This window comes from Trichosurus vulpecula, chromosome 9 (genome assembly GCF_011100635.1).
Source record: "Trichosurus vulpecula isolate mTriVul1 chromosome 9, mTriVul1.pri, whole genome shotgun sequence".
NCBI lineage: Eukaryota > Metazoa > Chordata > Mammalia > Diprotodontia > Phalangeridae > Trichosurus > Trichosurus vulpecula.
In genome coordinates, this window is record NC_050581.1 from 26,043,350 (window position 1) to 26,066,802 (window position 23,453).

Consider the following 23,453-nt stretch of genomic DNA (forward strand, 5'->3'; position numbering starts at 1 on the left):
ATCGGGAGACAGCATGTTATAGGAGGGTTCAACTGGAGGCCATCTGTGAGGGCTTTTTGATAGGTCAGATCACAATGTCTGAGAGTATCTTTAGTGTACATGTGTTAAGGCCCAGTGGACCTCCATCTGACTGGAAAGATTCTTAATGATTCTCTGCGCATCCAGTGTTATGAATAAGCATGTGTACTTGGGGTAAGGTTGAAGAGGCCTAGCCAAAAACCTTTGGCATTCGAGGAGTGAGGGCAGTGACAAGACGGGGTGGGTGGTTCTGTGGGTAGAGAAAAGGGTTGGTGTTGGTAAGAAGATTGAAGGGATGGGCTTTCCCATAGCACCTGCTCCTCTGGGCCCACTGCCAAGGGTTAGATAGGGGCCACCTTGGGTAGGGAAGAAGTGTTCCTGCTGGGCCATCCCACCTTATTCTTTAGTGTTTCATTGGGGTGATTCTATAATGGGGAGCAGTAAGAGTTTTGTTTAGTTCTTTCAGTCGTGTCCGACTTTTTATGACCCCATTTGGGATTTTCTTGGCAAAGATACTGGAGTACTTTGCCATTTCCTTCTCCAGCTCATTTTACAGATGAGGAACTGAGGCAAACAGTAGGTTTAGCAACTTGCTAGGGCCACACAGCTAGATTTGAACTCAGGACAGAGGAGTCTTAAGGCCCACTATCCACTGTGCCACCTGACTGCCCATAGTAATAATAGTTGTCCCATAGTGCATGGAAATTGTTCAGAGTGAACTAGTTTGGCTTTTCTTTAAAAACAAAAAAAAGAAAATATCCTAAGATAATTATTTCTGGAGACTATTTTAAAAAGACGTAAAATTTCATCATCTTTTGATGCTTTTCTGTATTAGTGGTCGACCTCATGGTTATTCCCTCTAACAGTGCAGATAGCAACTGTCCAAACTTTCTCATCACATCATCAAGTAAATCTTCCGCAAAAGTTCCAGATTCCAAATTGTTCATTTTTTGAGGTATTGTCTCAGTAAAATGTCTTGAGTTTGTTTCCATTTATATGTATTAGCTCATATCCTAAAGGTTGACGTCCTTATGATATAAGTTACTTGGATTTTATTACTACACTTCTGTAAAGGTGAAGACATTTCCAAGCTGAGGCTAATTACATTGAAATCTGTTTTTGAATGCAAACCATGTTACTATTATTGGAGAATATTTTTTTAGGAATTTTCTAAGACTTTATGTGGGATCTAAGTACTGTACACATTTAATACATTTTTCCATTGAGTGGTCAAAAACTGTGAGATAAAGTGTTCTAATGGCTAAAATTCAAATCCACCCTCTTGACACTCAAAACTTTTGTGACCATAGGTAATTTCTGTGTCTGAGCCTGTTTGCTCATCTGTAAGAAGACACTACCAAAAATTTCTACTACATGGGATGATTGCGAGGCACAAATTAAATTTATTAGTGCTCTGCAAACTTCAAAATGCTACATAAATGTCTTTTTGTAGATTTCATTTTGTAAATAGAATATAAAGACCCGTCAATATGTTAACTGAGGCATTTTCACTTACTAAAAATATTTCCTGTTAAAATGCTTATAGGTTGTATTTTAGATCTTATTTTTAGCTCTTAAACATTCTTCCCATCATTATACCTTCTGATTGGAATTTTTATATTACTGAATATTTTAACTGTTGTTTATTGTTATGTTCTTCAGTCTTCCATCTGCCCTTAAATTTTATAGGTCAGGTTTCTCAGTATAGATTTTACCTTATATATCAAATCTGGTGAAGGTCCAATGCCTTGCTTACCTTGAACTTGTTGTTGGGAATTTCTGTCTCATCTTTGACACAACCAAGTTTCAAAAGGGACCTTTAAAGTTGTATGTAAACAGGTTAAAAGAAGTGCAAAGGACTCTTGTTGAAGTCATAGGAACCTTTTGTTTACCGCAATAGACGCCAATGCTTTAGTCTGAACTTTAAAAGCCACTAATGACTAGTACTGTTTTTTTAATTAACATTCTTTTTTAAATTTCAAGTTTGAAATCTTTTCCCTTCCTTAAGCCCTTCTCTCTCCATTGAGAAGACAAGCAATACTTTATCATAAATATATATTACGTTATGTTTGTATTATAAATAATAGAAAGACCATTAGAGTAATGTGGTTCTAAAAGGGACTTTCTTCTGATTTCTTTTGCATACTGATACAGATTCTGATATGCTGCACTGCCATCTTGAGCTTCTCCACTTCTATAAAACATATTTTGCCTACTCTCACACCCCATGTTGAAAGTATTATCTGAATTGTTTGATTATCTTCTGCCTTAAATAAGAATCAAGGTTCATTCCTTTCTCTTACATTCTCCAAAAAAAATACATTCAAATAATGTCCGTAAAAAGGCTACTATTTTCTCAAATTACTTAACATTAAGTATAAGATTCTTTGAACTAGATTTATTTCTAAACCCTTTTTGTTTTTAAGAGATAAATCTCTTTGCAGGGTAATTTCTAGGACTATCTGAAATAAATGCTTATGTATTTATCTTAGGAAATAACATAATAGGGTGGTATCTTACATTTGATTCATAGAATTCTTTGATATCAGAGGATTTTCAGAAGTTAAATGATAAATCTGTTTATGTAACTATAATTTGGTCTGTCAGGTGGTATTCCTCATCCAGGAAAATACTCAGCTAGGCCCAAAGGGTCTATCCTAGTTTCTTGAGAGTTCACCCCCATTGATAGAGCTGATTGCTGTACCTTTGCCTTTGTGTTTCCTTGTTCTAATAATCAAGGTTTTGGATGTTTCTAATTCCCAAGAAATCTACATATGGCAAAGCTATACAAAGTAAATGGGAATTGTCAGGTTGATGGCCCTTCCAGGTTTACAGATCTAGACCAGTGCTTCTTAAACTGTGGATTTGGTAATAGTAAAAGATTTCTGAATGAGCAACAATCAAAATTAATTAAAAATCAAACACTTAATGAATCTGAGGTGTTTCTGGCAGCATTTTTCCGGTTGCATCTTGCAACTTCACTGCAGCCTTGATTCTGAATACAAAGCATGCCCACTTTGCACTGCACATGCCCTCAGGGCACATACTGCCAAGAAGAACACAGCCAAAACGTGAAGAAGGGTCTTTGCGACTGGAAAATAGTTTAAGAAGTCCTGATCATAGTAGTGGGGCTTAGTCCTTCAGATCTCCTTATTTGAAATCTAGCACTTCTACTAAACATTTGTCTTACTGGAAATATAATTTTCCTTTGGAATGTTACATCAGAAATGATACTTTTTCCTTTGGAATGTGTGTCTTAACTATCTTTTACTCCTTGATTTTTGAGTGATTAGGAAAATATGGTAGAAGAAATGAGATGGTCAGCAGATGTACTTGCATTCTACAGTAATTCAGGCCTGCATGAGCACCTTACCTCTGGATTCAGAAGATTCCAGAGTCCACTGATATATGGAGACTCCACTGGGTATAGCTACTGATATGTTCATTTATCTTTTAAAAGAACAGTTATGTCAGTGAGTAACTGTCGTTTTATTTGTCCAGACTTTTTAAACTTTTCGTTAAAATCCAGGTATATGTGAAAAACTAGGGTCTTAATTCTGCTGGAATAATACAAAAGTCAGCATTCTGTGTAGCCACATTAAATCTTAGAAGTAGCAGCTCCATGCTCTGTCTTTGAAGATCAGATTTAGTTCTTCATATGACAAATACTTTAATTCCTAGTTATTCTAATCATATTATATAGAAATGCAACTACAGTCATCTCACCCATCAGTCCATTTTAAATTCATAGAGCCTTTTACACAGAATAAGAATGTTAGGACGTTTCTATAAGCTTAGAGGATTTACATTTGATGCTTTTGTTCTGATTACTTCAGGAAAAGAACTAGAAGTTGTCTTGATTGATATGCACCTAATTTTTCCAGAATAATATAGGAAAATGCCTTGTAATAAAACTGTTATTAGACATTTTACTCACCAATTAAAGGAGAATATCATAGTGAAGTGTAAAGACTACTAAATTGAGTTGAAGGACCTGAGTTCAAATACCCAGGCAACCATCTCATAGCAATGTGACTATGGACAACCAAGCCAATTAATGTTTCTGAGAAACAATTTTCTCACCCCCAAAATGGGAGTGTTTCTAATCTTACCTCACAGGATAGTGATAAAGGATACAATGATAAGTAATTTTTAAAGATCTTTCCTTAAGAAATTCCATTTTAGAACTATTAAACTTGAACTCTCTCAGTAACCACATATCACTGTTTCTTTATTAGAGGGTTTGCTTTTTTATTACTTTTTTTTCTAGCCGCTGCTCCTTTATTAGGGTACTGAATGATGAAAAAGAAATTTCTACAGTTAGGGAAAAATTTTAAGATGGCGTTAGGGGCAAAGACTGATAGTTGAAGTGATAAGTAGATAGGTATCCCAGTGGGACCTAAAATATAGCTGACAGATGATTTAAACTGGTCAAGGTAATTCATTTTAAGTGATGGCCTCCCTTGGAATCCCTACCAATTTGATCTTATCCGCAAGAAGGTTTGTTCTAGGAGAACTATTGGTCTAAAATGTTTTAATTTTGTACCAAAGATCTGTATTACAGAAACTCTCAGTTTTATATATAGTCCTCTCCAAATTTACACTATGTATGGAAATGCTCAATTTATTTTGTGTTTTAAGTTTAAAATAAGACAAGTATGTGCTGATAGGAATGGGCTACTGAATAATTATAAGCAATTAATTTCTTAATAATAGGATAAACTCAATGTGCTCAAATACTGAAGAGCTGATTACTAGCAAAACATTTTTTGTAGTCCATAAAGGTTTTAGATATTTTTTGTTTGTTTTTGAAAGAAAATTGTTATTCTCTGAACGTTATATAAGAGTGCTAATGAGACTGATGGGACTAATATTGTCCAAATATTCAAAGTTCTTAGTTAATAGGAATATCCATTTATCTATCTTCTGTCTCATATGTAGTATATGTGTCTCATAAGGTATGCATGTTATACACACGCGCACACACACACATATCAGTAGAGAAGCAGCTCTCATAATTGTGAAGTTTAACTCATAAGGCTCCCTTCTTTAATCCCCTAGTAATAATAGTGTTCCTTGTGATGAACAGTACTTAAATACATTATGGCATTTTTTGGTTTGTTTCCCAATTAATTATTTGGGGAGGGGGCAATTGGGGTTAAGTGACTTGCCCAGGATCACAGCACTAATAATTGTCTGAGACTGTATTTGAACTCCTGTCCTTCTGACTCCAGGGTTGACTCCTCTATCCTTTCCTAATTAATTATTTAAAAACATAGTCTTAGATTTGCTGTGGCATTCCTAGTTGAAAATTTTTTTTATTCAAAGAATAGGGATGCCCTATTAATAATCTTTTTTTAGAATCTCTTGTTGGTGCTAGGGACATGACTAACATCAACTTTATAGACTGTGATTATATCAGACAATACGTTTCAAGCTATGTGATTTGGTTAGTAGTAATATAGGCAAATGTGTGTAATTTTGAGATTTTGCCAAAAATAAAAGATTAATATATAGGACATATTGACAATCCATTCTCCTCTTATAGAAGGAAATAACTTCTAAGGAAGAATTCTCTTACACTTAGGGTTGTTAGAAGATGAACTTTCAAGGCAAAATATGCCATTTTAAAGATAACCTTTATAGATTTACAAATACCCATTTCCGAAAAGATTTTTGGAATTATAAATTTAGAGCTGCAAAGAATTTTAGAGGTCCTTAGACCAACTTTCCCATCTCTCTCCTACTGTCTTCCCTCCACCTGCCTCATTTTGTAGATAGGAAGCGAAAGTACCTGCCTGAAATAACACAGACAGTAAAATGGCAGGGGCTGAATTTAAACTAGGGTCTCCAAATCCAGAACCTACTTGTGAGATAGGCATAAAGTAGGGAAGGTAAAGAAGGTGTTAGAGCTAAGTTGGGCTTTAGTCAACGTGAGATAGTAATTAGAGCACTGGACTTGAAATCAGAATATTTGTCCTGGATTCTTTTCACTGTATTGTTGTGTGCCTCAAGCTTTGGGCAAGTCACTTACCAATCCCTATAAAATGAGAAGATTGGATGAGAGGGTTCTTAACCTGGAGTCCTTAAATTTTGTGTTTTAAATAGTCTATTTTTATATTCATTGTAGTTTCCTTTGTGGTCCTTTGTATTTTGTTTCATGCATTCAAAAATATTCTGAGAAAGGCTCCATAAGCTTCACCAGACTGCCAGAGGGGTCCATGATGCAAAGGAAAAAAAAGGTTAAAAACCCCTGTACTCTATAGAGAGAATCTTCTCAGATCTTTTCCTGAAACTCGTAAAGGCCTCTAATTCTAAGTCATATATGTAGTTCGAGTTCTTTATTTTATAGATGAGAGAACCGAGGCCCAGAAAAACGAAGTGATTTGCCCAAGATTATCACATTTATTAGTACCTGAGCTGCTTCTGAGCCTTCTGATTCTCATTTCATTGCTTTTCACCTCATAACATGCTGCTTCCCTTTATTCCCTTAATCTCTACCTGTTTTGACCTAACCTTGAAATGAAACTACCATCAAAAAGACATTTGTGTAGTATTCTTAGGAAGGATCACTTTTAAGAGTCAGTTGTATTTAACTTTCCTAAAACATTTTTTGTAGCTTACAGAAAAGGTGAAGAAAAATTTGGGGTGATGAAATGTTAAATTACTACTGCTAAAAATCCTTTTGGTTTTTCAATTCAGCCAACGTTTTTTAAGTACATACTCTGCATAAGATGTCAGATACTGGAAACTTTCCCCAACCTCTCTTAATTCTAGTGCCTTCCCTTTGTTAATAATTTCCTATTTATCCATTATATACCTTGCTTTGTATATATTTATATGTCATTTCTTCCATTTGACTGTAAGCTTCTTGAGAGCAGGGACTGTCTTTACCTCCTTTTGTATTCCTAGCACTTAGCTCAATGCCTGACACAGAGTAGATGCTTAATAAATATTTATTGATTAATTCAAATAAAGATGTGACTGAAGGAGGAGATGGACTGGTCCCATTGGAAGAGTGAAGAATAACTGGTAGATTTTACCTGGATTGGTAGCTCCTTGAAGTTAAAAGAACTAGAGGAAGGGTGTTGGGGGGATTCCCTTGTGGCAAATATAAGGAAGGACTTGAAGCAAGTATTGCCTGGGATGAGCAAAAGTGGATGAGTAATGATCTGCTGAGTTGCAGGGGTTACCCACATCACTTAAATCGCAAACCCATGGCAGTATATAGACACTGGACTAGGTGCCGTGTATTAAAAAAAAGATGAGAAATGTTAGCTTCTGTTTCAAGGATTTTATAGTCCATTGGTTTGGGGGTGGCAGGAATAAACTCTGTGTAGAAATATAACAGAGCACAATGTGATAAGGGAAAGGGCAAGTCTGTACAAGATGTAAGAAATTTACGGAGAGGTTGAACCCATGAAGGCTTTGTAGAAAAGTAGCCCCTGAGCAAGGTATTAAGTGAAGTGGTATTTCCATGGCTGTGAAAGTCATGTGTGTTCAAGGTATTGATGAATCCACAGAAGTGGGACAGGCAGGATGAGATGGTTGGAAAATAATATATGTCAAGGGGAAGAGATGAAATGAGGCTGGGAAGGAATATGAGTGTCAAATCATGGAGGGTCTTGAAGTAGGTTTTAAAAAATATAAATTGTGCCATAGGCAGGGAGGGCCACTGAAGATTTTTGAGGTGGGAGTAGTAACACTGTGAGACCTGCACATGAAAGATAGTGTTTTGTCTATGTCAGATCATAGGACCCTAGATTGGGAGCTCGAAGGGACCTTAGAGATAATTTAGTCTAGAGGGCGTGTGTATGTGTGAGACGCCCTCTTTTTAGCGGTCTGGTTAAAGGTGTGTGGACACTTCCAGAATAATGTTCCTAGAAAAATAAAATGCATTAGATTATAAAGGATTCCAATTACACGAAAATATAATTATCTAAACATTTATTTTTAAAAAAAATTCATGGACCCTAAGTTGAGGACCCCGATATCTAGGCCAACCTTCTCATTTTATAGGTGAGTTAGTTGAGGTCAAGACAAATTATATATGACTTGTGCAAAGTAAGATAGATAGTAAATGACAGGCAGAGTTTAAACCCAGACCACTACCACCTCATTTGAATTTTGGTGCATTTTCCACTGTGTTGCCTGATTACTGCTGCTTGAGAAGTTAACAAGTAAAATGTATGTACTTGATAAGTAGTTGAGGCTCTTAACTGAACAGATAGTGATACCTATGAAAAGTCAAGCCTCATGTACATTTACAGTGAGAGAGAATGGCACATTTACTTTTTATTTGTCATACTAGTTTATGCAGTAATAAGCTAGTTTTTTTTCGAACAAGAAAACTTATTTTTGTTTGGTTAAAAATCTGTTTAAGTATTTTTTACTTCCCTCAACACACCTGTAATGAAATTTTAATTTGAAAACTTAGGTAAGTTTTCTACCTAAGAAATGAATTGTATTTAAAAAGACTGCTTACATGATACAGGGTAGCCAATATAGGAACTAGGCCATTTTGTATTTTTCTTTAGAAGCCATCTGTTAATTAAGGAGACAAAATGTTCTGTATCTGACAGTTTTTTTTAATAAAATAGGCTCTTCCCTAGCAGGAAAAATAAATAAGTAAACAAAATGGATGCTTATTCTTACCCAGCATTTCTCCGATTTGGGTTGCAGGTCACACGTTATCCACTGTGAATAGATTTTTCTAACTTTTACCATGAACTGTTAAACTTACTCTGTGGATTACATACCATTGGGATGGTTGTAGGTTTTTTCCCCTATTACTGCTTAGTAGAGGCCTTTCTGAGGCTCTTCTAGCTGTGTCTGCAGTATTTAAATAGTCTTCCTTTTATAGTCAGCATTTATGTACCAACCTGCTGTAATAGAATCGGTTCATTTGGGGATTTCTTATAACTACAAGAATCAGGGCTTTATACAGTATTCAAAGTAGAAAAAAACCTTTCACATACCATTTAGAAGATGACTACTTATTTACAGTAAAGATAAACAAACAAAAATTCCCTCTTATAGAAAGACCAGAACTAAAATATTATGTTGCTAAGGTTTTGCATTATATTCTTGGTGTTTAAAATGTATAGAATTTATTTTGGGGCTTTAATCCATATATAGTTCAGTTTTGTTGGGGCAGGTAGGTGGTGCAGTAGATGGAGTGCTAGGCCTGAAGGCAGGAATACCTGAGTTCAAATGTGGCCTCAGACACTTTCTCCGTGACCCTGGGGAAGTCCCTTAATCATGTTTGCCTCAGTTTCCTCATCTGTAAAGTGAGCTGCAGTAGGAAATGGCAAACCACTCCAGTATCTTTGCCAAGAAAACCCCAAATGGGGTCACAAAGAGTTGGACACAACAGAAAAAACTGAACAACAATTTTGTTACCCTTTCTCCATTTAAACATTAACATTATATTTTTGTAGTATGTTGCTTTTCTGAAATATGCCCAGTTTAACTGGTGGCTTGTACTTAGGAAAAACCATTCCTTATGTCTAGAAAGGTACTCCTATTGTGTCAGTTAAACATAGCAGTCTCAGAACCAGTGAGGTTTTCAGTTTTCTAACAGTCAGTACCATCCCCTTAAACAAACCCAGATTCAGTTCAGTGTACTTGACCCTTCATAGTTAGACCATTTTATTCATTGTCTCTTCATGTTACAAATGAAAACATAAGTGCCTCCTCATTCAGGCATACACTTTCGGAAATCATCTACAAGCAGCTTCCCAAGAGGAGAGTCAATAACTAAGGAGAGGCTAAGCATCTCTTCAAAATACTTTACTTCAGAAAGAAGAACAGGATTGTTCGAAATTTATTTTGTAGAATTTGAGAAGTTACATATTCAGATTTAGTGATTAGGACATGTAGGCAATGTGTTGTAGTTGTGTTTGTCCTTCACTTTCGAGGAGGACCATGATATCAAGGAAATGATGACAGGACTTGCAGTTGACTTTGATTTGAGGTAGGGCTGTGCAAGATCACCAGCCTCACTTTCTTCTCCAGAGCCATCTGGGTTCAGTAGCCAGATATTTACCAGGATGACTGGAGGAGGTGGCCCAGCATGTAATGGGAGACCTTGGCCCTTTTAGGCTAAGGCCTTTACAGGTTCTCACTTTGAGTGAGGTAACGCCCATTCAATGAATAGGCCTCTTAAAGAAGTGAGTCCAGAAAAAAAAAAAAAAAGAAAAATTCAGACTGGGAGGGGAAGACCTTTAGGGTTGCTGGTGAAAAGAAACAGTTACCATGGATGTTCACTCCTGAGCCAGGAGGGCCCAAAATATAGCCATTAAGTGGTGCTTGGGCAGAGACCTATTGTGGGCTGGTCTGTGAATTCACAGTGAAATAAGTTTAAGGTCTTGTGAAAGAAAAAAAGAAAGGAAGGCATCTAGCCAGTTAAACCCCATCAAAATTTAACTTCCTTTGGAGAGGAGAAGGAGAAGGAGAGGAAGAGGAAGAGTGATTGCTGAGTTACCGAACTGGCTGGGTCCCCATTCAGGCAGCTCAGACTACTGCCAGGTTATGTTTGTCTTTTGTTTTCCGTGTGTCAGGGAAATGATGACATGACTTGCAGTTGACTTTGATTTGAGTGAGGTAAGGCTGTGCAAGGTCACCAACCTCACTTTCTCCTCCAGAGCCATCGGGGTCAAGTGTCCAGATATTCATCAGGATAACTGGAGATGACCCAGGGCATGTAGGCAATGTGTATTTTGTAGGTAAATGATAATTATGAAAAGTGAAAATTAACTATGATTGCTTCTGTGTTGATATTCAAAAACATAACCAATTTAGGAATGATTAACTTTGTAGGATGATTTTATAATAAACTTTAACTCAGAAGTTTTTCTAGCTTCATATAGGTCCTTCCATAGTTTGTGTTCTGATGATACATCTCAGAGTATTTGTAATGAAGAACCTATGTTTAAGCCTTAACTTTATCCATATTTTTTTGTGACCAAGAGTTTTCCTTATAACTCTCTTTAACAAATACTGACAGATGGATGACAACTGAATTATTCTTTCTGCATGTTAAGGGCATTAAAACGCACACACACACACACACACACACACACACACACACACACACACACGATTAGGCAGCTGTCATGCAAATGATAATATTTTGGGGCCTAGAGCTAGGGCTTTGGTGTTAGGATTTTATCTTAAGTAGTGGTTGGAAAGGCTTCTTAGGATGGTCTTGATGTCTCTTAATTAAAGCCCCCAAAGTTGAAAGGAACATAGTTTGATGAAGAAAAGTTATGAAGTTGATCTCAAAGTGAAGTATATTACCAACAAAAGGGGGAGGCAGGGGGACTGGGAATTCTATGAGCCAAAACAAAAACACTTGCCTTATTACATCAGGATTTGGTCTGGAATTAAGCTAGGGATAAGTAATAAAATAGGATGGGGGGGTCACTTATAAAAGATGTCTTAGCCTTTGAGTAGAAGTGTGCAATGATCTAGAGAGTAGAAGCTGCCAGGAGGCTTGTAGAAGACTACAATAACCCTTGTCACGTTTCTGGACTCTTGCAACCTCCTGCTTCATGAATTCCCTGATTGTTCTCTCTAGTCAGTGTTCAGTGCTGCTGCCAAAGTTATCAGCCTTTGTTTAGTACTTTGACAATGCTATCTCACTGGGTTGGCTTTCCTAATTCCTTATTGTGGCTTTCTTTTGCAAAATAGAACACATTAAAAATCCTCACTTGTTGTATCTGGACTTTATTAGGATGTCCTGGAGATCTTACTATAATATTTTATGTTTTCCTGCTCTTCTCATTGGCTTTTCTCAGGAAGATAAATGTTCATTGTTTCCTTTATTTGACCATCTTATTCCTGCCTGTAAGCTTACTCTCTATACTTGGAATAAGCCCTTTTTTTTCATTCTCTTGGAAACTGCTTGGTTCCTAAAATTTCATTGTGAAGATCTTAAAATTGGTTGGAAGAAATAGACTGCTTCTCCAAACTCTACACTGATTAAATATGAAAATCCAGTGAATCTAATTAAGTCCATTCCAGCAACATACTATGTGCATTCTACAATACCACTAACTTCGCTTTATCAAAACATTAGTGCACTTAAAGTGAGTACTTGTTTCAGATGCTTCTATAATATGCTTGCAGCTGTTTGTTTCAGTGTTAAAATTTTGAGCACCTTAAGGGTCCATCTTATTTTGGAAATTTTGTAGCACAATACCATGTGCACAAAAACTTTTGGAGTATTTTAGATGGTAAGATAGGAACAGCTTTATGCTAAAGAAAATTTTGAAAACAGTCAACAAACATCTCTTAACTGCTCATTGTGTGCCAGGCACTGTTGGCTCTAAGATTTGGCCAGATAAGAAGTTGTTTCATGTGCTTCCATAAAAAGCAGTTTATGTAAATATATCTTGTTTTAAATTTACCTTGTTTTAAATTTACATTTTTTTCCTATTCCCATATCTGAAATTTTATCAGTGTAGAGTATATTCAAAATATGAAAACTCTCTCCAGCAATGCAGATAGGCATTTCATTGTTGCCTTGGAAGTGAAACCTCATACAGCCAGAATGTGCCAGGCAGAATGAACCCTGGTCTTCCTGACTCTATTGTTAGTTCACAATCTATTACGCCATTCTAGCTCTCTTTAAATTCACTTCAGATATCCATCTCTAATTCATCTGTTTCATAAACTGGGATTTTTATCTAGGGATATCACAGACATGTATGTGATAAAGTTTTGCTTTTGAATATTAAAATTGCATGGGTGGGTAATTCATTTGGACAAACATTAATTGCCTAATGTGCGCAAGACATTGTACTGGGTAAGCTGAGTAACGAAAAGAAGGCTAAGTCTGCTGAATTGCTATTCTGGAATAATAGAATAATTTAGTCAAAGGTAAAATTTTTCATGTCTGAGCAACCTCATTGCAAGAAGGGATTGTTTCTTCCTTTATACCAGTGCCTAGAACATAGTAGGCACTTAATAAATGATGTGGATACGTAGACTAGTACTTCAGTATTTCTTGAGTACTGTAGTTTCTGCTGGCAACATTTTGTAGTTAGAATTTATGCTTTGATCTGTCAGTTTTTGGTTAACCAAAAACAAACATTCACATCCCAGGGAGCCCTGAATTTCCCATAGATTTCTCACATTTTGCATTGGAAGCTGTCAGTTAGCAGGCCTCTTGATTTCTAAGGCTTTCAGTTGGTCTAACCTTAACTTTTATTTTTAGAAGGAAATTTACTAATTTCTAACTGGAGTTCCTTTGTAAAGGAAGTGTACTGTAGATTTTAATGGTCAGTATGTTTCCCATTCTTCAGGACGAAAACAGGGAAGAGTTCAGAGCTCTATAGAAAATTTGGACATGTTTGATTTTTGCAAATGACATTTAGCTATTTTTAGGCACAACTGTGTAATTTAGTGTGACACATCAAACCAAATAGATTTGTTACATGAACTGAGAAATCATTTTGCTGTAGTAAAGTTATAATTATGATGTTTAGTGCTTCTTTGATTTTTCATGCCAGTTCTGAATTTTAAAAAAAGGTCACTGGCAGGAAGAGAAAAAACATGTTTAGAAGCTGCCCTGCTGTTCTATGGCTGCTTAGTTGTTCTTTATTCTTTTCTTTTTTTGTGAGAGTTGACACCCGGTTGGTGGTAGAGGCCAGCAACAGATGCCCTTTTTTACTATCACAGTTGCCGGTGTATTTTCCCCTGTTTCTCAGCACTCAGTATTTCAGGAACTAAAGAACGGACTTCTATTTTCTGTCCCCATCCCCAATAGAGTTAACATAAATAAATCCCTTGATTTTAAGCATTGAGAGGTAAAGGCAAGTAGCAAAAAACACCTTAATGACAAACTGAAGGGCATTCATGAGAGAAAATAGAATATTTCAATGGGTTTTTTGGCCTGAATATTTGTTTCAGATTAGCAAAAATAAGGCATAGTAGGATTAACACTGGACTAGAATTCAGAAGATCTTGCTACAGTTAGCTTGAGTCCCCATTTCCTTATCTCTAAAACAATGATGATAATGCTGGGTCTCACAAGATTTGTTTTTAAGGACATGTGATATGAAAGTGCTTTGAGAATTGTAAAGCATAATATCGCATACATACAATGTGACTATTTTAAAATGTAACAAGTCAGAATCTGTTTATCCTAAGTAAAAGAGTCTCTCCTCCAGAAAAAGGTCTGTTCTCGAGTACCCATACCCTTTTTCCTCCCAACTCTTTAGACATTAGGTTCATCATGGAGACCTCTCAGTTTTTGATTATGGAATTCTTTTATTTTTAAGGAATGATATAAAATCCACAGGGTAGGAAGTTTGGTCTCTTGAAGACCCTGAGATGCTAGGTGCAAGAAAGAGATCTTGCAGATTGGGGTACCTGAGTCCCAGAGAAGGAAAAGGACTTGCAGAAAGCTGAAATTTAAACCTATGTCCCCTCACTCCCAATCTACCATGCCCTTTGCTCCACCATGCTATTTCTCAGTAAGAGGTGGAGGATGGGGGTGGACTTAAAACCCATAACCTTTGAATCTCTCCATATCTATCTTTCACTTTTTTTTCAAATTTTATCTCAAAAGTAGTTTTTAGTCAGAAGAATTTTATGTATTAATTTAAGATGGAGTTCATTTTATTTCCTGCAGTAGTGTTAGGTGGGTTTTTTTCCTTCGCGTTTCAATTACAAGTTACCCTATTTCCCTTTTCCTGTACAGAATGAGATATGCTGTCTGGTGCCGCTTTTCTAGGGAGACTTAAGATTTTCTAAAGTGTATTGCAAATTAGGACCTATTGAGAAATCACAATTTCCCACAACTTAATGCAAGGTCATACTGCATTGCTAGGAAGTTGATAACGTACAATACTACCACCAGTTGTGTAATTAGTGGGGATAGCTAATTAACTTGAATGGAAAATGCATGAGTGTTATGGATACTTGCCCATCATAAGTAAGTTAGTAGTCACTTATAAATATTATGCTGACCAGAAACTTAGATTTTAACAGAGAACTTAGATTTTCAACTGAAATTAATATAAGCCTAAATAGCTTTCTATGTCCTTTAAAAAAAAGTCTGTTCAGGATACCTTTCTATTTGTGCCAATTTCATGGTTTGAAAGGGATCTTTAGTGAGCCATCTGTTTTCTGCATTATGTGAATGGATAGGTTGAATTTTCTATCCTTGTTATAATCCCTGGTAATGTCCTTTGGAAGCTTGTTAAAATGCCTAAGAGGCTTTCGGGGAAACTCTGCTGCTATCCTATTATACTTTCCTTTCTAGGGTTTCCTATTCCCTAAACTGAGAATCTGTCCTGCTCAATCAGAAGAAAATACAGAGACCCATATTCATAGCTTGCCTTTTTTTAATGGATGACTTTCTAAAAATGGCATACTGTATTTACAGAAGGCAGGGAATTAAAGTTGGCAGGAACTGAACATTTAAGATTTGTTTACTGAATACTGTAGAAAGGAATATCAAGCACTTTATACCACTCTTATTCTAAGGTCCTCTCCCATTAGACCCCTTGGTATAAACATTGTGCCTGATTGGCTTCATTACAGATTAGATCTCTGTTTTTAATATGCCCCCTTTTGTTTCTGGTGCTTGAGGCTGGAAGGGAGAAACTATGGCACATAGCTTTTGTGACTAGAGGAGCACAATGAGTGCTCAAGAACAGAATTCCATCTGAACTGTTAGGAACTTAGTAGTGTGTAGACCTACAGTGGAATTGAGGAACGAGAATTGTTATGGTGATGTGATGAGGGAAGAAAGGGTCTTAAAAAAAAAGGAAGAGGAGGAGGAAACAAGGAAATTCCCTGATACAACGATAATTTAAAATCAGATGCCTGTGCTTTTTTGTTCAGGCTTACAGTATTGAAAACACAGAGATGCTTAAATTTGTTCTTTTCTTAGATGGTCTCATTTTCCTATGTCCATCTGAAGGACCCAGGAGAGGCTGCCAGTCAGAGAATATTGTGGTGACCTATTTCTAGGAATAGAGAGGTATTTTTAAAAATAAATGGTGCTTTGTACCTTTCTAGCTCTTGAAACATCACTACTTCTTTAAATGAAATAATAGATACACATCAATCAGTGTAGACACTTTTTATTGTTGATTCAATTATCAGGTTTTATAAAATTCACTATCTGCGTTTTTCATTGACTGTATTTGAATAGTCTCGGCAGACTCAATTATATTAGTGAAAAAGCACTTAAAACAAAATTACATGCTGACACCTCATAATTCATACTTGTAGATCTGTGAAACAGATTTATGTAAATCTATCAAATTCCATACAAGACATGATTTTTAAATTGAGATTTCATTTTATTATGGTAATTGTGAAAATGCCAATTTTTAGGTCTTGAAGTATTTAATGTCCTTATCAAGCCGATTACTTGTGAAGCCACACAATACATCTGACCACTCTTTTTCTGTGTGTGACATATCACATCTGGACAGTGTAGTAACTTAAAATTTTGGAACTGTGAAGTGGGTGGGGTCTAGTGGAAAGAGTACCACAGTTGGCATCAGAGGACCTGGATGAGAATTCTACTTGTACTAAGTTAAAATGACTTGTCCAAAGGCCATACTGCTTATCTGGCATCCATTGCTTAACTTGTGGAAGGTGGGGATCGAATCAGAACATCTCTCTGGCCCCATGCAGGATTAAGTTCTATGACTGAATGTTGAGAGCTACTGTTCTGCTGAAGGGCGAGGTGACCAGAGTGAAGGGAGTGACATGCACTGAGAAGGAATATTCAGTTTTTAAACACATGTAACTTTTAAGAAGGACCTTTGGTGACAAGTCTTATCAGCTAGTTAAAAATTTGTCTTGGATCAGATGAGGTTCAAAGAGGTTCAGAGATACTATGTAATTTGTGCAGTATCATTAAGTTGGAGTAGCCGCTGAGGTTTAAGTCCAGATCTCCTGCGTATGTAAAAAGTCAGTCAAGTGTGCTTATCAGGTTTAAGTCCAGATCTCCTGCGTATGTAAAAAGTCAGTCAAGTGTGCTTATCAGTAAAATGTTGAGATAGTTCACTGAATCCAGCCGTGGTTCTTTAACTCAGCCATCATAGTTAATTGTTCAGGAGGTCTAAAGTGAACTCTATGACCTTTTTCTGTAAGTGGTAGCGGGGTGGTTTCAGACATTTGAAGAAATGTTAAAAGAGTCCTAATGACTCAAGACCACCCAAGTGGTTTAATTCTAAAGAAGAATGGAAGATGGCTGTTTATATGGTCACAAATCATTACTTTCCTTCCCTCATCCCTTGCCACCCCTTCATTTCCAAATACAGCTCTTCCCATCCCCCACCAGAGAAACACTGGGGAAACAAAAGGGGAAAAGGCAGTTCCGCAAAACCAATAACACATCAATCAAATTTGACAGCATGTGCTATTTTCTACCTCAGAGTCACTTGCCTTTGCAAAGGAGAGGACAGATTTATTATCATACAAAAGGGAGGTTTATTATCATGTCCTTTCTATGGGACCAATCTGGGTCATTATAATTACACAGAATTCAGTTTCAATTTTTGTTGTAATTTCCATTTCTGTTAAAATAACTTTGTATGTTATCTTCTTGGTCCTGCTTACTTTACTTTGCATCAGTTCCTATTAGTCTTCCCATATAAGCCTATTTGTTGTTTATGGCATAGTAACATTTCTTTTGCATTCATATAGAATGATTTACCTAGCCATACTCAATGGACATCTATTTTGATTCCAATTTTTTGCCTCTACAAGAAAGTACTACTACAAATGTTTTGGTAGGTATGTGACCTTTCTATGTGTCATTGACCTCTTTGGGATATATGCCTAACAGAGATTTCTTGATCAAAAGGGTATAGACAGATTAATCTCATAATATAATTCTATATTGCTTTCCAGAAAAATGGGGCCACTTCACAACTCCATTGTAGTTGTGCAGCAGTCTTTCCAAGACCCCTCCAGTGTTGCTATTTCCATCTTTGGTCATCTCTGCCAATTTGTTGGATGGGAAGTGAAGCCTTGGAGTTGTTTTGATTTGCACTTTTCTTATTAGCGATTTGGAGTTTTGGTGCAGTTTTCAGATTTAGTTGCTTGGAATTATATGTAGACTTCGGGGCACCATAATTTTCACATTTATAGGGAATATAATTCTAAGAGAGGCACCATAATGCCAAGAAAGGCTTGGGTTCAAATTCTGCCCCAGCACATACTGCATGTGTGACCCAAGGTGAGTGACTTGACATTAGATTTCTACAAATTTCTGAGGCTAGAAGTCATAGAGAAGGTTTTGACCTGCATAGATAATTTCATAGATTCATTTTCTCACCTGGGTCATTGTTAAAAGTTAGAGCAAATGAAGCTGGGGAAGTTGCTAAGTTGCATTGGTGAAAGAGTTTCTCACCAGGATTCAATTCTCTGTAACAGTGAAGTCATATTTAGTTCTATCCCTAAAACTCTTACGTCAATTACTAATCTAGAAACAGCATTATAGGAAAATATCCAGATATCAAGCACTTCACTACATTCCTATTATGTATAATATGTACATGGTGGCATGTTGGATCTCACTAGATAGCCCATGAAGGTACTGGTATTCCCACTTCCACTCCCTCAACCTCCTCCCCCCGCCCCCAAAAGGATGTCCTACTCTGGTTTAAGAATGAAGTCTTTACCTTAGGCAGCTTTAATACTTGTTTTTGCTTAGGGTAATCTTGCCCTCCAGCACATCTCCTAGAGGGCAAAGGGCCCACACAGGAGAAGCATACTCCATGGTAGTGGTTGCAGAGAGTGGGAACAGGTAATGCAGATCAATGATAGAGAACTGACTGAATGGATAAATGATCCAGCATGGTAAGTTATAAACCTAACCATTCAACAAAGCGTTTATTAAGTGCCACAATGTATCAGGTACTGTGCTAGGTGTTAGGCAACAAAGACAAAAAATTAAATAGTCCTTGCCCATAGGAAGGTTATATTCTATTAAGGGAGACAGTGTATACATATGTAAGTATATATATTACATGAAAATTAAATGTGGGGGATGGGGGGAAGGCATCATGTAGAAGGTGGGGGAGCTCAGTCCTGAAGAACTTTCTGAAGGAATTCCATGATTTGTAGATGAAAAGGAAGTGAATATAGCAGATGACTAAGTGTATGACAGAGAGACAGACAGGAGATAGAGTGTAAGTTACAGATTTCAACCAGTTTTGACCAAATTGTATAGTGCATGAAGGGAAATGGATGGTGTACCAATCGGGTTGAGGTGAAGCTATGAAAGGCTTTAAAAGCAAAACAGAGGAGTTTATACTTTAACATACCATAAATCTCGATGGTTCTCTGTCATTAGTATTTTGGGTCCAATGTGTTTCTTCTGTCAAGAGTTGATCAGATTTAGAGCTTGGAGAGACCTTGAAGACTGTCTAGTCCAGGGGTGAGGAACCTGAGGCCTCGAAGCCACATGTGGCCTCAAGGCTTCGGGTTCCCCACCCCTAATCTAGTCTCTAACCCCTTCCTTTTTGCTGATGAGGAAACCGAGGTCCAGGGGAGGTCAAACGATTTGCCCAAGATTAGGCAGAGCTGAAATTAGAGTTCAGGCACCCCTCAACTCAAAATTCAGTACTCTTTCTCTGATTTAAAAGCAACAGCAAAATCCTGCCAGATAAAACATGTTTTTGGTAATTAGTTTTATTGTCATATTTACATTGTTTTAAGGGGAAGTAGTTCAGTGGATAGAGTGCTGGACTTAGAATCAATTGGGGAGACCTAGGTTCAGAGTTCATCCTGACACTTAATAGCTGTGTGTGTCCATAGGCAAATAAAATAACATCAGACTTTGTTTCCATTTCTGAACAATGGAGATCATACCTGAAGTTACCTCTACCTTTCTAGGTTGTTGGAGCATCTCAAATGGGACGATTGTTCCAAACTTTGAAAACCTTAAAGTGCTATATAAAAAGATCAAGGATCATTATTCAAGTTTTAATAAGCTTAAATTGTAAAATCCAAAGTGATCTAATCCATCTTCCTGCCTCTAGGCTAGACTGTACCTAAACTGTCTCAAACAACTGAGAATCTATGAGGTTTTTAAAGACCTCCTGAGAAGGGGATTCCACTACCATTCTAGTGCTAATTAACTCTTATTATCAATTCAAATTGTTCAACACTCAATTCTCAGTCTACTTCTCACTGGACCACTGTGGCTAGGCTTTGAGATCCTTAAAATACCTATCCTAAATACCAGAACACTAGGGCTTAACTGCTTTGCCTTTTGTTAGCAGTATGAATGGAAAGCATCTGGTCAATCCTCTGTATTATCCTGTAGGCTTTGTGTATTAAGGAACGCCTTTAGGCTCCATTAAGTTTTTCTTATTCTAGATTTCTGGGTTGAGATTTATTTGTGAGATATTCTGTTGGTGAATCCCATATTACTTTATGCTAGCTTAGGTGTACAAGAATATTAAAAGTTAATGAATATTGTGGGGTGTGTCATTGACCTGGTCTGTAGGTTGATTGGAATGACCTTAGCCCCTTCACCAGCTACACTACTTAATTAGCGTTTGATGGACAGCGATCAGACCTACATGGTTGGGGAGTTAGTGCTGTTGCTTTGGGGTAGAATAATCATTGACCCTGAGCAGCTGCTTCTAGGAGCCTGGGATGGAAGGCATGAGCTGCCAACATATGGAGTATAAAAATTGACCCCAATTTTGATCAAGATTTTTTTTAAACCTTAAAAGGTCAACTTTTATACACTGCAATATATGGTATCCTGAAATAAGATTCTTTTGCCAACTCATGAGTTTTCTGTGACACTTGAGAGTAGCGGATGCTGTAATATTTCATTGTCTTTGCCATTGCCATAAATGTTATATGGTTCTTTCACCTGGTTGGTATTATGTGCAGCAGGGGAAGAAAGAAGGCCCTAAAAAGACAGAGACTCGCTAATAAAGAAGGATTAGCATAAATCTAAAGGTTTCTACTGTTGTGTAGAATTTGTGGATGAAATAAGGAGGGTCATTAATAAATGGAATTTGTCTGGTTTTAATTACAAGGGGTATTTGAATAATTCGTCATAGAACAACTGCTAAGTCAAAGTAATACATTTTCATTCCTGCCTCTCCCCATAGTATTTAATTAATATTTACTTGTTTGGTTGTATAGATTGCGTATTGCATACTGATGATGAATAAGCTTATTTTGTGGCACTTTTGTGTTTAGAATAATATGTAAATTGAAACTTATTTTTAATGGAGTCAGTCACATGTTTTTAAGATCTGCTTCTATTACTCCTGACCTGAGTTAGCATTAGATTCATTTGACGGGGGTGGGGGGAGAGACTTAACCTAAAAGGGATAAATTTGTAACAGTGTGTTCCAGCTTCTTTTAGTGGGACATCTCTCCAAAGAGAATTATTGTTTTAAATTTTATATATATTCAGTCAGTAAATATGTATGAAGTGCCTACTATGTACCAGGCACTGTTCTAAACTCAGGGGATACAAAGAAAGAATAAAAGACAGTCCCTACCCTTGAGCCTACCCTTGAGGAGCTCACAATCTAATGGGAAAGACAACATGCAAACAACTGTGTACTAATAAGTTATGTAAAAGAGAAATACGAAGTAATCAACAAAGCAAAGATAATAGAATTAAGAGAGATTAAGAAAGGCTTCCTATAGAAGGTGGTGTTTTAGCTGGTGCTTGAAGTTGAAGAAACCTAGGAGAGATGAAAAGAAGAGAGTACTTTAGAGGCGCAATTGACTGCCAGTGAAAATACCCAGAGCCAAGAGATGTAGTGTCTTGTTCAAGGAGCAGCAAGAAGATCAGAGGAGTGGAAATGCATTTATTAAACACAACATAGCTGAGATACAAATAGAAAGTCAAGACAGCCCCTGCTTTTGAGGATCTCATGTTCTAATTGGGGGAGACAACCTAGAAAGGATGTTTATTTTCAGTTCATGGCTCGTAGAAAAATAGTAGCATGGAGGCATAGGAATCAGGGCACATGGCAGGTCCACGAGATCTTCAGGAATAATGACAGGAAAGTCCCTTAACAAGAAGATAGTGTATTTAATGGTTAAAGTGGAATGGGACTCTGGGATGTTTCCAGCAGAGATAAGGATCCAGAAGGAGAAAGTTCTCTGCTCCCCATGGTGGGCAGTGATGGAGGTGGCTGGTCATGAGGCAGGAGTTGACTGGCTGGAGCGGAGAAGGTGAAAGTTCTACTTCTCCACCCTGCGTTTTGATGACAGTAATAGCTGATATCTACCAATGGATAAAGGGCTGGACTTGCAGTTGAGAAGACCCTAAGTTAAAATTCTGTTTCAGGTATTATCTATGAGACCCTGATCAAATCATTTTCTAAACCTTAGCTTACCCATTTGTAAAATGGGGATAATGCCATCTACCTCACAGGGCTATTTGTATGTATTCAATGAGATTTTATACACACACACACATACACAAACAATTTTGTAAACCTTGAAGCATTGTGCAGATGTTAGCTATGATTATTGTTATGTACCTACTGTGTTCCAGGTAATTGAACTTTGCTTCTGTTCTTATTCTGATTAATACTTCTCTTATTTAAACTTGGATAAATAGTCATTCTTCTCTCCCTTTAGGATAAAGGGATAAAGCATTTCTCAAATAGTCTTGATAATGTTTTTCATTTCAAAAGTGAAGATCTTAGGTTTGGCTAGAACCACTCAGATTCCCTTGATTTTTAGCTCCGATTTACCCCATTTGTGCTGTTTCCCCACCCTCTTCAGATTAGGGAACTTTAGCAGCATTCCTGAAGCAAAGCTGAAAACTGGATTCATAGGCTACACAAAAAAGACTTCCTTGGAAAGGATCCCTAATGTCAGGAAGCTTCTTTTTCTTGACATACTAAGCACCCAATTCTCTCTTCCATCTTCTACAATAGACCTTGAACTTGCTTGATATAAAACCTTATGGCGTTCAGATCATCTGTTCTGCCCCATATCCATTAAAGAAACTTGAGGAACATTCCATCTCACATGTATGTAGCCTGAACTAAACACAGCTTACTGCTAAGAAAAAGTAGAATATGAGCTGCACATTGCCTGTCCTGTTTTGTGCCGTATCTGAAGTGCCTAGCACAGTGATTGGCCTGTATTAGCCATTTAACAAATGCTTATTTAGTTGAAACATGAATGGTTGTGTAACTAGCTAACCTTATATAAAGTGGAATGACCACTGGCTTAGGAGTCAGAGGACCTGGATTTGAATCCTCCCTCTGAGGCTTATTCCCTGTTTGACTGTGGGCAAGACATTTAACTTCCCAGGGTCTGCTTATCTGTAAAAATGAGAGAGTTGGACCAGGTGCCTTCAGGCTCTAAATTTATGGGCCTAGGAACAGGTTCTTTATGGATCTACATAATTCTTCTCTTTCAGAACAGACTGATACATACTCACTCTCTCTCTCTCT

At 37.0% G+C, this 23,453-nt stretch overlaps 1 protein-coding gene across 2 annotated transcripts in view; it reads left to right on the forward strand.

The window, feature by feature from the left end:
- Positions 1 to 23,453, forward strand: part of ELAVL2 (ELAV like RNA binding protein 2) — an 84,073-nt gene that overhangs the window by 19,093 nt on the left and 41,527 nt on the right. The gene's annotated exons all lie outside the window — the stretch shown is intronic.